The sequence below is a fragment of the Triticum aestivum genome, chromosome 3D, assembly GCF_018294505.1.
Source record: "Triticum aestivum cultivar Chinese Spring chromosome 3D, IWGSC CS RefSeq v2.1, whole genome shotgun sequence".
Taxonomy (NCBI): domain Eukaryota; kingdom Viridiplantae; phylum Streptophyta; class Magnoliopsida; order Poales; family Poaceae; genus Triticum; species Triticum aestivum.
The window spans coordinates 275,194,721-275,210,270 of NC_057802.1; positions in this window are offsets into that span (position 1 = coordinate 275,194,721).

Consider the following 15,550-nt stretch of genomic DNA (forward strand, 5'->3'; position numbering starts at 1 on the left):
AACTTTCCCTTAACTCCAAAGCGCTTCACTCCTCGAAGTGGTGCTACTCGAAGATAAACTCTGTCTCCGACTTCGTGAACTGTCTCCTTACGTTTAGAATCTGCATAACTCTTCTGCCTGGACTAGGCTACCTTGAGCCTATCGCGAATCAACCTCACTTTCTGTTCAGACTCTTTAATGAAATCTGGTCCAAACAACTGACGGTCCCCAACTTCTTCCCATAACAATGGTGTTCTACACCTCCTTCCATACAAAGCTTCGAAAGGGGCCATCTTCAAACTAGTTTGATAACTGTTGTTGTAAGAAAACTCTGCATATGGCAAATTTTCGTCCCAACTAGATCCATAATCTAGCGCACAAGCTCTCAACATGTCTTCCAAAATCTGATTGACTCTCTCGGTCTGTCCATCTGTCTATGGGTGAAAGGCTGTACTGAATTCTAGCCTGGTTCCCAAGGTTTCATGTAACTGATTCCAAAACTTCGAGGTAAACTGGGTTCCTCTATCTGATACAATGGTCCTCGGAACTCCATGCAAACATACGATTCTGGTCATGTATATCTTTGCCAACTTAGCACTGGTGTAAGTGGTCTTCACTGGGATGAAATGAGCTACTTTCGTCAAACGGTCGACTACAACCCATATTGAGTCATAGCCTGAATGAGTCCTGGGTAATCCCGTGATAAAATCCATGCCTAGTTTATCCCACTTCCATTCGGGTATCGGCAATGGTTGTAGCAATCCCGCTGACTTCTGATGTCTGCCTTCACTCTCTGACATACATCACAAACTGCTACATACTCTGCAATATCCTTCTTCATTCCGGTCCACCAGAAAGTATCCTTCAAATCCAAATACATCTTGGTATTTCATGGGTGAATCGAATACGGTGAATCATGGGCCTCTTGCAAGATCAACTTCCTGATCTCCGGATCATTGGGCACATAAACGCGGTCCTCAAACCATAAGGTATCGTGCTCATCCTCACGAAATCCCTTGGCTTTTCGTTTGCTCATCTTTTCCTTTATCTCGTTAATTTCCTTGTCTGTCTTCTGAGCTTCTCTGATCTTTTCCATCAGGGTAGACTGAATCTCCAATGTTGCTAAATAGCCTCTTGGAACTATCTCCAGACATAGCTCGCGAAGATCCTCGGCTAACTCCTGAGGTAACTCTCCTGTCATGAGCTCAACACATCTGCTACTACGTTAGCCTACCCTGGGTGATAATGCAATCTCATATCATAGTCCTTAATAAGCTCCAACCATCTCCTCTGCCTGAGATTTAACTCCTTCTGCGTGAAAATGTACTTCAAACTCTTGTGATCCGTGTACACCTCACAGTGGTTTCCGATGAGAAAATGTCTCCATGTCTTCAACGCATGCACTACGGCTGCTAATTCCAAATCATACGTGGCATAATTCTTCTCATGGGGTTTAAGTTGTCGTGAAGCATATGACACAACTCTTCCTTCCTGCATAAGCACTGCTCCAAGTCCTCGACGAGAAGCGTCGCAATAAACTTCATAATCCTTGCGTTGATCTGGCAGAATCAACACTGGTGATGTAACCAATCGTTTCTTCAACTCTTGGAAACTAGCTTCACATTCCTCAGTCCAATTGAATTTGGTGTCCTTCTTCAATAGCTCAGTCATGGGTTTTGCAATCTTTGAGAAATTCTCAATGAATCTCCGGTAGTATCCTGCGAGTCCAAGGAAACTCCGGATCTCTCCAACTGACGTGGGTGATTCCCAACTTGTTACTGTGTCAACTTTGGCGGGGTCTACTGCTATTCCTTCTCCGGATATAACATGTCTGAGGAATCCAACTTCCTTCAGCCAAAATTCACATTTGCTGAACTTGGCGTATAACTGGTGTTCTCTGAGCTTCTCAAGTACCAAACGCAAATGCTCCTTATGCTCTTCTTCATTTTTGGAGTAGACTAAAATATCGTCAATGAACACCACGACGAACTTATCCAAAAACTCCATAAACACTTTGTTCATCAGGTTCATGAAATAGGCAGGTGCGTTAGTCAGACCAAATGACATAACGGTATACTCATACAGCCCATACCTGGTGGTAAAAGCCGTCTTAGGTATATCCTGCTCTCGAATCTTTAACTGATGGTATCCTGATCGTAGATCGATCTTGGAAAATACCTTAGCTCCTTGTAAGCGGTCAAACAAATCATTGATCATCGGCAGTGGGTACTTGTTCTTGATGGTCACTTCATTCAATCCACGATAATCAACGACCATCCTTAACGATCCATCCTTCTTCTCCACTAGAAGTACAGGCGATCCCCAAGGTGACGAACTTGGGCGAATATAGCCTTTATCCAGTAACTCCTTAATCTGCTTCATAATTTCCTCCAAATCTTTTGCGGGCATCCTGTACGGTCTCTTAGATATCGGTCTTGTGCCTGGCAAAAGTTCAATCAAAAACTCAATGTCTCTATCCGGTGGCATGCCTGGCAACTCTTCTGGAAATACATCCGGGTAATCCTTCACCACTGGTACTTCCTCCTGTACAACTCCTGATAAGGAATTCACTTGAGTCCTCTTCGGCACATGCCGGGATACATACTTAATCCTTCTTCCTTCTGGGGTGGTAAGCAAAATCGACTTACTGGCACAATCGATGTTCCCTCCATACTTTGATAACCAATCCATGCCTAATATCACATCCAATCCTTGCGATTCCAATATTATTAGGTCTGAGGGAAACACGTAGTTACCAATCCTTAATGGTAACCGTTCACACCATAAACTAGCCATATACTCTGCTCCTGGCGAGGTTACTAACATGGGTGACCTAAGGGCTTGGGTTGGCAGTTTATACTTATCCACAAATCCCCTTGATATGTATGAATGCGATGCACCAGTATCAAAAAGAACGAGTGCAGTAAATGACTTAACCAAAAACTTACCTATTACTGCATCAGGCTGTGCTTCAACCTCCTCCACGTAAACGTGGTTCACTTGTCCTTTGTTGAAAGGGTTCGGCTTCTTCCCAGAGCTTCCATTGCCATTTCCATTTTGGGCTTCAGGACAGTCGGTTGCATAATGTCCAGTCTTCTAGCACTTGAAACAAGTAATGTGACTTAGATCCCTCTTGGCTGGGGTAGATGGGTTGGTACGGTTTTGTCCGTTGCTTCCTCCATTCCCATTACCATTCTTGGGGCCATTATGGTTGTGCGAACTACCTCCTCCATGGGTATGCTGAAACTGTCCTCCCGATTTCGGGGTAAAACGTGGCTTCTGCTGGGCTCCAGAATTATACTTCCCTTGTCCATACTTCCTCTTACGGTTTTCAATCTGCTGCTGCTTCCCTTCAATCATGAGCGCTCTATCTACCAACTCCTGGTAGTTGTTGAAGGTTGCTACCATTAGCTGCATGCTCGGCTCATCATTCAGTCCTTCCAAAAACTTCTCCTGCTTGGCTGCATCTGTAGCAACGTCATCTGGTGCATAACGTGCTAACTTACTGAAATCCTCCACATAGTGGCCTACGGTGCGTCCTCCTTGGCGTAGGTTGCGAAACTCACGCTTCTTCATAGCCATAGCTCCTGCTAAAACATGGGCTGTACGGAAAGCTTGCTGAAACTGGTCCCATGTGACAGTGTCAATAGGGTGTGTGGCTGTGTAATTCTCCCACCATGATGCTGCGGGTCCATCAAGCTGATGTGCGGCAAAACGCACTCTTTCCGCATCTGTGCATCCTGCAGTGGTCAACTCCCTTCCAACTTTGCGGAGCCAATCATCTGCAACAATCGGCTCGGTGCTGCTAGACACCGGCGGATTTAGCCTCAAGAAACGGGCTAGGTGATCAACAGCTGGTGGTGGTGGGTTGTTGTTGTTGTTGTTGCCTTGGTTCTGTACTAACACTTGCATCAGGGCATTTTGTTGCTGAATCAACTGTGTGATCTCCGGTGGGAAAACAAATCCGGTGTCGCGTCTCGGAGGCATCTGATAGGTTACAAAAGATGAGAGTTTAGAATAGAATGAGGTCTAGAGAGGAAACACTACCCATATGCTCATGTGACAAACACAATCAATATCACTCAATCAATTCGAACAAGGCATACAGTCGATCTAACTAGCGTTACAAAAGTGCTCGAACTATACTATATATATGGGGGAATACTACTACTGATATGGTGGTCTACTAGAAATTTTGATCAGTCGAAGACTCCATGATATCTGCTCCAGCTTCATCAACAAAGTCATCTTCACTGGGGTCCGAGTCAGTGTCGTCGATGATGATGTAGTTATCCGGGCAAGCGCATTCATCATCTTCTGCTTTTAATACTAGATTTCCCATGAATACTCCAATCTTCTTCTCCAGGTCGTCATTCTTCCCTACTAGTGCGACGATTTCCTCCAAATAATCCTCGCGTGTAGCCTTGAATTCTTCCTCCAACTCCTTGATCTTCGTCAATGCCTTCTTCAGATCTATCTTGTCTGAGCACATCTGGTTCTCCTGGCGACGAATGTGTTGGTTTTGCTCCTGGATGAAAGCTGCAATTGATCCATCCTTGTTGGTGCTAATCATCTCCCATTGCTCGTCTCGGCGTCCACAAATCTGATACATAGTGTCCTTAAGCTCCCTGTGGTAGACTTCTCCAATGCGTCCCATAGAGATGTGGGCTGCCATGCTTTTCCCTAAACTCCAGGTTGGTGCTTCAAAACACAACTTTATAGGCTCAGTGACTGGCGTAAATGTCCTTCCTGGAACTTGAACTTGAATCTTCCAGCTCTCCTCTTCAGGTAATGTGGCGTTGTAGGTTCCGGTGATGCTTGGTATTCCAATGTTCAAGTACTTAGTGACTTCCTTCAAGTGTCATCCAAAAGGCGTATCTTCATCTGGTTGCATGAACTTGTTCCTTGCATCCGCCATTCCTAAAAGAGTAGAAAGTGGAGAGGAGTCAGAAATGAGAAGAGAGAAGTGTTCTAGGGTTTAAGCTTAGTGGTCGTGTCCTACAGTCAGCGTGTGCTCATGTACCACCTTTGTAGCGACCAGACCTCAAACAGTCTGTGCTGCTGTGCACTAGTGTCATCCCTGGATCAGTAATGCTGACACGCACAGTACAAATGGAGGATTTATAACAGAGTAGCAATCACACACTTATTACAACGAATAACTCAAAGGAGAATAAGTATGATAAATATGGCTTAAGGCCATCTAATACGATAACAGCGGAAGGCTTGGAAGATAAGTGAGTCCATCAACTCCAACGGCATCACTGAGTATAGGACCACGACCTAAGGCACCTTACTCGTCGTCTGAAAAGTCTGCAACATGAAACGTTGCAGCCCGAAAACGGGTCAGCACATGGAATATGCTGGCAATGTAACACATAGAGAGTAATGAATAGTATAATAATATACTACATGCATATATGGCTGGTAGAAAGCTCTATGGTTACAGTTTTGCGAAAAGCCAGTTTTTCCCTACTTCAAAGGAATAAATTTTATTCAACTATCATGGTGGTTGTTAAACATTGAGAAGGTACCTCCAACTCAATCCTAATTAAGTAACATCATTAAACCCAACAAAATTAATTAAAGTAACACGATGAGATTCACATGATAATCTAGGTACAAGATACTCAAGATGTCCATAACCGGGGACACGGCTAACCATGATTAGTTTATACACTCTGCAGAGGTTTGTGCACTTTTCCCCACAAGACTCGATCTCCTCCGTTGGGATTCTCGCACTTCATGGTGTTTGAGAAACGGATGACCGAGACACAGTCTTTCAGAAGCGTTAACTCTCTACTCCGGGTAGACCGTACCACCTACATCCCCTACATCTGCTAGTCTACCGCTTCAAGAGCTCACACGGCCTACTCAACTATGCTAGAGCCCATAATAGCTTGTGGCTGCACACGGAAGTTTCTAGCATGAATAATCTCATGATCCCTTTGAGCCTGGGTGGCGGTCCATAGGATGATCACACGGGTACTCCGGGATATCCAAAAATACATGCAGCACTGGGTTCTCCAGGTGCCTCAATCCACCCAGATGTGAGTTTTAGTTGCCACCTTAAGAAACCATTAATTAACAATCTCACATCTGTCGTGAATACCTCTCAAACCCAATCCACGTCTACTAGCATAGCATAGCGATATAAGCAAACGTAGAAGTAACTCCCAAGGGTTTGACAATAAACAGGGCAATAGGTACTACCTCAACTACTTCCCAATACCCACAAGTTAATTAGATCCTAACCATGCAATGTTTGAGGGTTGATCTAATGCAATAAAACTTGGTAGTAAAAGAGGTATGATCAAAGTGTTACTTGCCTTGCTGATGGTCCGTGAAACCTAGAGATTCGAAGTAGCAAGCGGCGCACTCCGGGTACTCTATCGCAAACAAACAAGCAAACAATAAGTACTCATCTAGTGCACAAGTAAAACTCAAACAAAGATCTAACCAGAAAGTTCAACTTAAGAACTCCGGTTTGCAAAAAGATTCAACTCACACGAAGCAACGAAGGTCAAACGGCGAAAGAAACAAGCTTCGTTTACTAATCTGGATCTAAGTCAAATTTTACAGTAGCAAAAACTTGTTTGAGTAGGTTAAACGGAAAGTGAATTTCGAGATGAAACTCTAGGCGCTTGAATCACCTGATTCCGATAAACGAGCGAAAAGTTAAACCAGAACGAAAATCTGATCAGAAATCGCGATCGGGAATAATCGCAGAAAATCCGACGAAAAAGAAAACTGACGAACAGTTAAACGAATGGATGTTCGTTAACAGCGTCAAACCGACGAACGCGTTCATTAAAACTAACGGATCGGTGAACGTTCACTAAGTAATAAAACCAAAAAAAAACCGATCTATAAAAAAAACTAGGGTTTTTTTAAGCGGCGCACGGGCTCCGGGGCGGCGGCGTCTTCGGCGGCGGCGCGGGCGCTCCTGGCGGCGGCGGTAGGTGCGGGTTGGGGCGGCGGGGTGAGGAGAGGTGGCGGGGCAGGGGGGTACTTAAGGAGGGGAAGGGGTGGCGTGGAGGAGGGGGCAAGGCGGCGGCGGGCGGCGTGCTCGAGCCGGACTCGGCGGCGGCAGGAGCCCTGCTCGGGAGGGAGATGAGCGCGGGGCAGGCTGGGCCGCCGGCTGGGCTTCGGCCCAGTCGGCGCGCTTGGCTTTTTTTAAAATTCGCCGAATCTAAAAAAAATCGCAGAAAAATAAATAAAAATCCAAAAATGCTAAAACAAAATTTTCCCGTCTAATTAAAATAATTAGAACAAGATGAACATTTTCTTGGCCCAAAAATGCAGTTTTGAAAGCGTGCAATTTTTTTTAATGCAATTAAAATTGCCAATAAAATTCGAATAAAATCCAATATTTGATTTTAATATTTTTCCTCCAATATTTCAATTATTGTGGAGAAGTCATATTTTCTCCTCTCATTTATTTTACTATGAAATATTTTTCGGAGAGAAAAAAATTAAAACCAAAAATCCTCGTTTTATTATTTGTAAAAAATCAAATATAAAAAAACCGGGAAAATCCCCAACTCTCTCCGAGGGTCCTTGAGTTGCTTAGGATTTATCGAGGATTTGCCAAAATGCAATAAAGTATGCTATGCAATGATGATCTAATGTATAACATTCCAAATTGAAAATTTGGGATGTTACACATCGCAACTAGGAAGCTTAAAGGGGTTAAAGCGGGACAAAGGATACGAGGGTTATACTGGTTCGGCCACTTACGGTGAAGGTAAAAGCCTACTCCAGTTGAGGTGGAATTACTAGGGTTTCGATGACCAGGGAGCGAATCCGCTATGCCTGGCTACCGATTTTATGTTACCTCCTTTAAGCCGCCGGCGGGTCATCCCCTTATATACACGGGCTGACACCCCGCGGCCTACAGAGTCCCGACCGGCTTATAAACAGTATCCGGCTCGGTAACTAGTTAATCTTGCCTTACAACACAAGTCACGCCATTACGGCGGTTTATCACTACGGGCCTTAAATCACCTACGGGCTTTAGGCCCTTTATTGAACCGCCATCTTCAAGCTTTGATATTGGGCTTCATATGATGAATTACCATAACATAACCCGGCCCCTCCTGGGCGGGTTATGCCAGTAGTTATATCCCCAACATTAGGCCCCAGATTGATTTGAACTGGTTCATGTCGATCTTCAATACCTTAAGAAGAAAACTTCTGGCTTTTGTCTATGCAAAAGTTATGACCCACCGTGACGTCATCTTCTGGATTCCTGATAACCCGCCATGACGTCATCTTCCATTAATGAGCCGCTGGGTAATCAAGTTTTTGGCCTCCTCGCTTTTCGCGCCCACTTATCAGTCCTCCCTTATAAATAAGCACGACCAGGTCTTTTCTCATTCTCCCCCTTCCTGTCGTCTTCCTCCTCTCTCGACCTTGCTGCCGCTCGAGCTCCGCCGCCGCCGCCATAACAAAGCACCTCATCTTCGTCGATCTTGGCCGCTGCATCAACCTGAATCGACCAGAAAACAGCGGCGATTCTCCGCAGTGAATCTGCAGCCGTAAGCCTCGTCCTTCTCGAATGTCAGATATGCATTAGGGTTTCCAAGTTCTTCCCTGTTCTTCGTGGTTCATCACGGTTTCTTCGTAGTTCTTCCACTGCGGCCTTATTTGATCCAAAAGTAATATGGAAACTTATGCGGTAGTTATTTCGCATCCATTTTTAATACTGGCAGATCCCTTTCCTTCGTGCAGAGGCCTCACTAGAACTCACGAACTCATCTGTACCTGTTTTTAGGTCTAAAATATCTTCTTTTCTGAACAACCATTTGATCCAAAATAACAGCTGCAACTTGTGAAACTTGTTTGTGCGACACTTAGGCAAAAACTGTATCCGTTATCCATGACGGCTCTTACCGCCGGCTTAACGAGGCAATGCTCAATGAATGATCCTGATCACTCATAGTGGATTTAAATAATCTAATTGCTACTGTTTCCCATGGCAGCTTAAACAATCTGACACCATTAGCCATATATCATTAGGCCCCTTCGTAAGCCGCCATTGAATATGAATTGAAGTATTTTCTCTGGCTTAAATTCGAACCGGAAATTTTTATTTTGTCATAGGCTTCCATCCTTCATAATGCCGCCCAAGGCTCCCAAAGCACCCATCACATGTAACTGGGTTAAATCCACCGTCACTGATAGCAACTTAGCTGATTTTGTAAAGACTGGTTATCTGCCGAAGAAAGAGGTCATGTCCTATCGTGCTCCTGATCCGTCAGAAGAAAAACCTCAACCCAAGGATGGGGAAGTTGTCATCTTTACTGATCACATGAACCGGGGCTTTGCTCCACCCGGCTCAAAAAATTTCAGAGACGTCCTGCACTTTTTTTACCTGCGACCTCAAGACATCGGACCTAATTCCGTGTCAAATATCTGCAATTTCCAAGTGTTCTATGAGGTGTACCTTGGAGAAGAACCCAGCTTATTACTCTTTAGAGAGTTATTTTATCTGAACCGCCTAAACGAATGTGCCAATATGGGCCCAGCTTGGAACTCGGCGGAATCTCAATCCAACGACGGAGAGATTGTCTCTTCCCTTATGTTGAGCCGCCAAGTCACCCTAAAGATTGGAACCAGACATGGTTCTACTGTCAAGACACTTCTCCGGCTGATGAGAACCCTCTCCCCGGCTTTCGCGCCCTGCGACTGGAGTCAAATCACCCCTTGCCAGATAAATTATCTCCAGCTGAACGTCAACCACTTGCTCCCACCATCAACAAGATCAAAGCTCTTCTGGGGAACGGCCTAAATGGCATTGATCTAGTCCGGGTTTGGATTGCCTGGCGGGTTATCCCCTTAAGCCGCCGCGCCGGCTTGATGTGCGTTACACTGGCCTGAACAATGATCCTCTACAGCACAGTCCCGATGACTTACCCAAAGACGACGTTGATGACATGACCAATTCTCTTCTGAACGAAAGCCTGGCCGATTGCGGGAACGTGGGCTTAAGTCCTTTCTGCAAAGCTAACCCAGCTCCAGCGGTAAGCCATTGACTTTGAGCATTTTACTTCCCACCTTGATAATGTTGTCTTTACTCAAAAACCCTTTGTTGCAATTTGCAGGCTGATGACAAATTTTGGAAGGTCAAGTATGACCATGAGGCTGCAAAGAGAGCCAGAATAGCTAAGAAAAACGCCAGGAAAGTCGCTCCCCATAAGAAGGGAAGCAAGCCTAGCGCCTCGGATATGTTTCGTCTGGACGATACCTCCGAGTCAGAGGTAGCTCTTGACTCTTTAGGTTCCTTTTTTAACCATCTTATTGACACTGATTATAAGCACGAGGATACAGGAGCGAGTACTGCAGTGATTGAAGAGGTAACTATAGTTTCCTCCGACTCTGAGCCTTTGCCGAGACAGAAAGTCCGAAGAGTAACCCGAAAAGTAAGATTTTCACATCCTTTAGCTTATCAAGATCCTCAATTTCTTTTGAAGCGACAGATTCACGAAAGTCGGTGGCAGACCCGGACCAGCAAAGATGCAGACCTCTCCTCCGGCTTACCTGATGCAACAAGAAAACGCCGGACTGAGGTTACCTCCGATTTACATTCTTTGTATCCTTTAGCGGGTTTCACTCGTTAATCACTAAATTTTTCTGACTCAAACTATCAGGGGACTCCATGCAATCTAACATGCCGGCTTTCAAAACCGCCCCAGCGTAATAATAATCTGTTTATGTTGTGTTTATCTTACTCATGTTTTGTACTAACCCTTTGATTCCCAGTGTTCAAGTGAAGCCCAGCAAGAAGGCAAGGAGAAGTAAGCCGGCTGAAGAACCGATCTTGGCTGAATTGGAGCTCAGAACGGCTGCTGTCGATACTTCCGTTCCTGAGCCACCGCCTGAACCGGCTCATGACGCTCCAACTTCCACCACTGTCCATCTGTCGAACAAACTATGGAAGGCTCTGGAAACCCGGAGATCCCCAGCTCGGCCATGATGGATGACCCGGAAGTCGAAATCACCCGGACGGACTTTGTTCAACCGGGGAGACCTACTGCACTGGCCAAATGTTCTGCCAAAGAAGAATTTCTGGAACGCCGCAAAGCCAAATTGAACGTTACTAATTATGCTCATCTGAGTATTGGAGACATCGTCACTGGCTATCTGAATCAAGTGCACAACAGCCGTGACTTGGAAATTGACATGGTGAAGCAGATTCACCAAAAATCTGAGGTATAATTCTCATTGCTTATTCCTTAGTTATCTTAACTCTACCAGCCCCCAAGTCTACTGCTTATGATCAAATATGTTGTAGACTTAACACCAGCTTAGTAATTACTGCAAGAAAACCGGCTTATCCGGTAGCGCCCAAGGTCCGGCTTAGATAGCAGATTTGATCCAGCCCTCACCGTGTTTTAACCAAGTATTTGAACAGCAATATGCATTAGCCCCCAAGTGCCAAGTACCTTTGCCTGCAAAGTGCTTGGGACTTACTTTCATAAACCACCACTGTAAATAGAGCTCTTCAGCATACATTAGCCCCCAAGTGCCAAGTGTCTTTGCTTGCAAAGTGCTTGGGACTTAATATTGCATTATGATCACCCTAACTGTGACCCGGAATTTATACAGGCCGCCATTAATCAATTTGAGTCTGAGATCTCTGAACTGAAGACTCAATTGAAAACTCAAGAGACTGAGACCCAAAAGGCAAATTCCAAGTTTGAATTCAGTGTATCTGCTCAAGAGAAACTGAAAAAGAAGTTTGAAGCAGAAGGAAAGGCCTGGGCTGATGAAAAGACCGCTTTGCTCAACCGGGCTGAACAAGCGGAGGCTACTCTTGCAGAAACAACCGCCGAATTATCCGGCTTAAAACGCCATGTATCTCAGATGGTCTCAGCAATCTTTGGTAAGTTACTCTGCAAGTGTTAGCTATTTTAAATCTTTTTCAACAAGTATCTCAATTGTCATTAGCTCACCTGACTTTGCAATGCAGGCCCCAGGAGTTCCAATCTCAACCAGAGCATGCTGACAAAGCTGAAGGCCGTTTATACCCTGGTGGAACAACTCTGCACCGGGTCACAACGTGCTTTAGCTGTCGTGGCTCTGTGAAATGAAGTTCCCACTCATCTGGCGGACGTGCTAAGGCGGCTAGCCGTGCTACCTCAACGATTCCAAGAACTGAGATGAGCTTCTGCAAGAGCCGGAGCCATAGCTGCATTAAGCCGGGCCAAGGCGTGGTTACCGGAGCTAGACCCGGCCGACATCGCCCTTGGGTATCCCAGCTTGAAGGAGGACGGCACTCCATTTGATCAGAAGGACTTCGCTGCTTGCGTGAAGGACATACGCCCTGTGGCCACTCTGATTGGCAACGATACAGATCTCACCAAGTATCAACCGGGTTATGATGCCGAGAATCAGAGAATTCCAACCCCGCATTATGAAGCAATCAGCCTGATCCCTCCAACTCGTAAGCATACCTTCGCCCCTGAAGTTGACCCGGCCGAGTTAATTGATGATGAAGCTGAATTTGAAGCCTTGAGTGGCATTGACTGGAAATCATCAACCTTCCAGGACAGGGAAACAGCCGGAGGAGCGGAAAGGGATGAACCGGAAGCTTCAGCCCAACAACACCTTTGATCCCTCAGGCGGCTCATGGGTATGTCTTGATAAAAAACAATGCCTCACTTTTTGGACTCGGGGAGTCATGTAATAGAGTAGGAAAATACTTAATTTTGTTGTGCCATTGCGCATTTGTGTGGCGCTCAACACTTCTTAAGCCGCCATCTTATATTCACACGTATTATACTGATCCTCTGCTTTCCTTGCTTTACTTGTCCTGCATATAGAACAAATCACAAGTACCTTGGCGGCTTACCGCCTGGAGGGTCATATATTTTACATATAACCCGGAGTAAGTAACAATCATAAAATCCGGTTCGCAATCATATCTTTGAGACATAATCATAACAGCATACCTATGATCCTTCGATTATACTTCCGGTTTATGTGATCCGAACAATGTGGTTGAGAACCCAACCCCGGTTTACCAGCACATATGATATTTATTATGTGCTATCAACGTTATTGATCAAGGTTAAGCCGGTGGAATAAAAACCACCTGTGAACACTTTAGATATGATCAAAAAGAACGTCAAGTAAAATCCAAAAAATTGTTTGCAAGAAGAAATTTCAAAAAACCTTAAGGCCTCTGGTTCGAATACGACCAGAAAACCGTCCCAAAGGGGTTAAGCTAAGATTCGAATACGATCATATAGCCCCCAGTGGCTTTGTCGTTGCCGATCAAGAGGGTACCGACAGCTATGTTCTCTTTGGTTCGAATACGACCTATGTTTGAACAGGAAGCCCCCAAATGACCTTGAGAGTTGTTTAACAACGCTGATTCGAATACGATCCACGTCGGTTCTCAAAAGGGGGTTAAGCTATGGTTCAAATATGACCAAGAAAACTCCCCAATGAGCTCGGCAGTGTGCCGATCAAGAGGGTATCGACAGCTATGTTCTCTTTGGTTCGAATACGACCTATGTTTGAACAGGAAGCCCCTAGTGATCATAATTTTTAACGGCTGGATTCGAATACGATCGTAAGCCGGGTCAGCCCCCAAGTGACCATGTGAGATCATAATGGAAATAACAATGACACTGTTACCTTTGAGGGGAAAAAGGACAGAGGTCCTGCTTTATTATTTATCATAATATATACATTGTCACGGAAGTATGTACATTATGAGAGCCGGTGGCTCAAGTGTAATAAGGCCGAAGCTGAGCTATATTCCACGGCCGGTGGGTCTCCTCCTCCGACTTACGTGAATCTTTGTGCTCTCGAACATCGATGAGGTAGTATGAACCGTTGTGCAAGTTCTTGCTGACCACAAAGGGCCCTTCCCAAGGTGGGGATAACTTGTGTGCATCTGTTTGATCCTGGATGAGCCGGAGCACCAAGTCACCTTCCTGGAAGGTTCTGGACTTAACCCGGTGGCTGTGATAGCGGCGCAGGTCCTGTTGGTAAATCGCCGAGCGAGCTGCTGCTATATCACGCTGTTCATCCGACAAGTCAAGAGCATCCTGACGCGCTTGTTCATTGTCCGTCTCAACATAAGCCGCCACACGAGGCGAGTCATGACGGATGTCGCTAGGGAGAACCGCCTCGGCTCCGTAAACCATGAAGAAAGGCATATAACCCGTAGACCTATTGGGAGTAGTATTGATGCTCCATACCACAGAGGGTAACTCCTCCACCCAACAACCCGGCGTCCGCTGCAAAGGGACCAAAAGCCGGGGCTTGATGCCTTTCAAGATTTCCTGATTGGCTCTCTCAGCTTGACCATTGGATTGGGGTGAGCCACTGATGAAACATCAAGTCGAATATGCTCTTGTTGACAAAATTCTTCCATGGCGCCTTTAGACAGATTGGTACCATTGTCAGTTATAATGCTGTGTGGAAAACCAAAGCGAAATATCGCCTTTTTCATGAACTGAACCACCGTGGCCGCATCACACTTACTAACTGGCTCTGCGTCAACCCACTTTGTGAACTTGTCAACCGCCACCAAGAGGTGGGTCTTCTTATCCTTGGACCTTTTGAAAGGTCCAACCATATCAAGCCCCCAGACTGCGAACGGCCAAGTGATTGGAATCATCCTCAACTCTTGAGCCGGCACGTGAGCACGTCTTGAGAACTTCTGACAACCGTCACATTTACTGACTAAGTCCTCTGCATCAGCATGAGCCGTCAGCCAATAAAAACCGTGACGAAAAGCTTTAGCCACAAGGGATTTTGAGCCGGCATGATGGCCACAATCCCCCTCGTGAATCTCTCGTAAAATTTCTTGCCCTTCCTCAGGGGAAACACAACGCTGAAAAGCCCTAGTGACACTGCGATGATGCAACTCGCCATTGGCAATTATCATTGACTTAGACCGCCGGGTTATTTCTCAGGCCAAAATTTCATCCTTAGGCAATTCTCCCCGGGTCATGTAAGCCAAGTATGGCACTGTCCAATCTGGGATAACATGAAGAGCCGCCACCAACTGTGCTTCAGGGTCTGGAACAGCCAAGTCTTCCTCTGTAAGTAACTTGACAGAAGGGTTATGCAGAATATCCAAGAAAGTATTAGGCGGCACCAGCTTTCGCTGAGAGCCCAGCCGGCTTAAGGCATCAGCCGCCTCGTTCTTTCTGCGGTCAATGTGCTCTACTTGGTAACCCTGAAAATGTCCGGCAATGGCATCAACTTCACGGCGATAAGCCGCCATGAGGGGGTCCTTGGAATCCCACTTGCCTGATACTTGTTGGGCCACCAAATCAGAGTCGCCAAAGCACCTCACCCGGCTTAAACTCATCTCCTTAGCCATCCGAAGACCATGGAGCAAAGCCTCGTACTCAGCTGCATTGTTAGTACAGGGAAACATCAACCGTAGTACATAACAAAATTTGTCACCTCGAGGGGAAGCTAATACGACTCCAGCCCATGAGCCCTCCAATTGCCTGGATCCATTGAAGTGAATAGTCCAGTATGTGTTATCCGGTTTCTCTTCAGGCATCTGCAGCTCTGTCCAATCGTTGATGAAATCTAC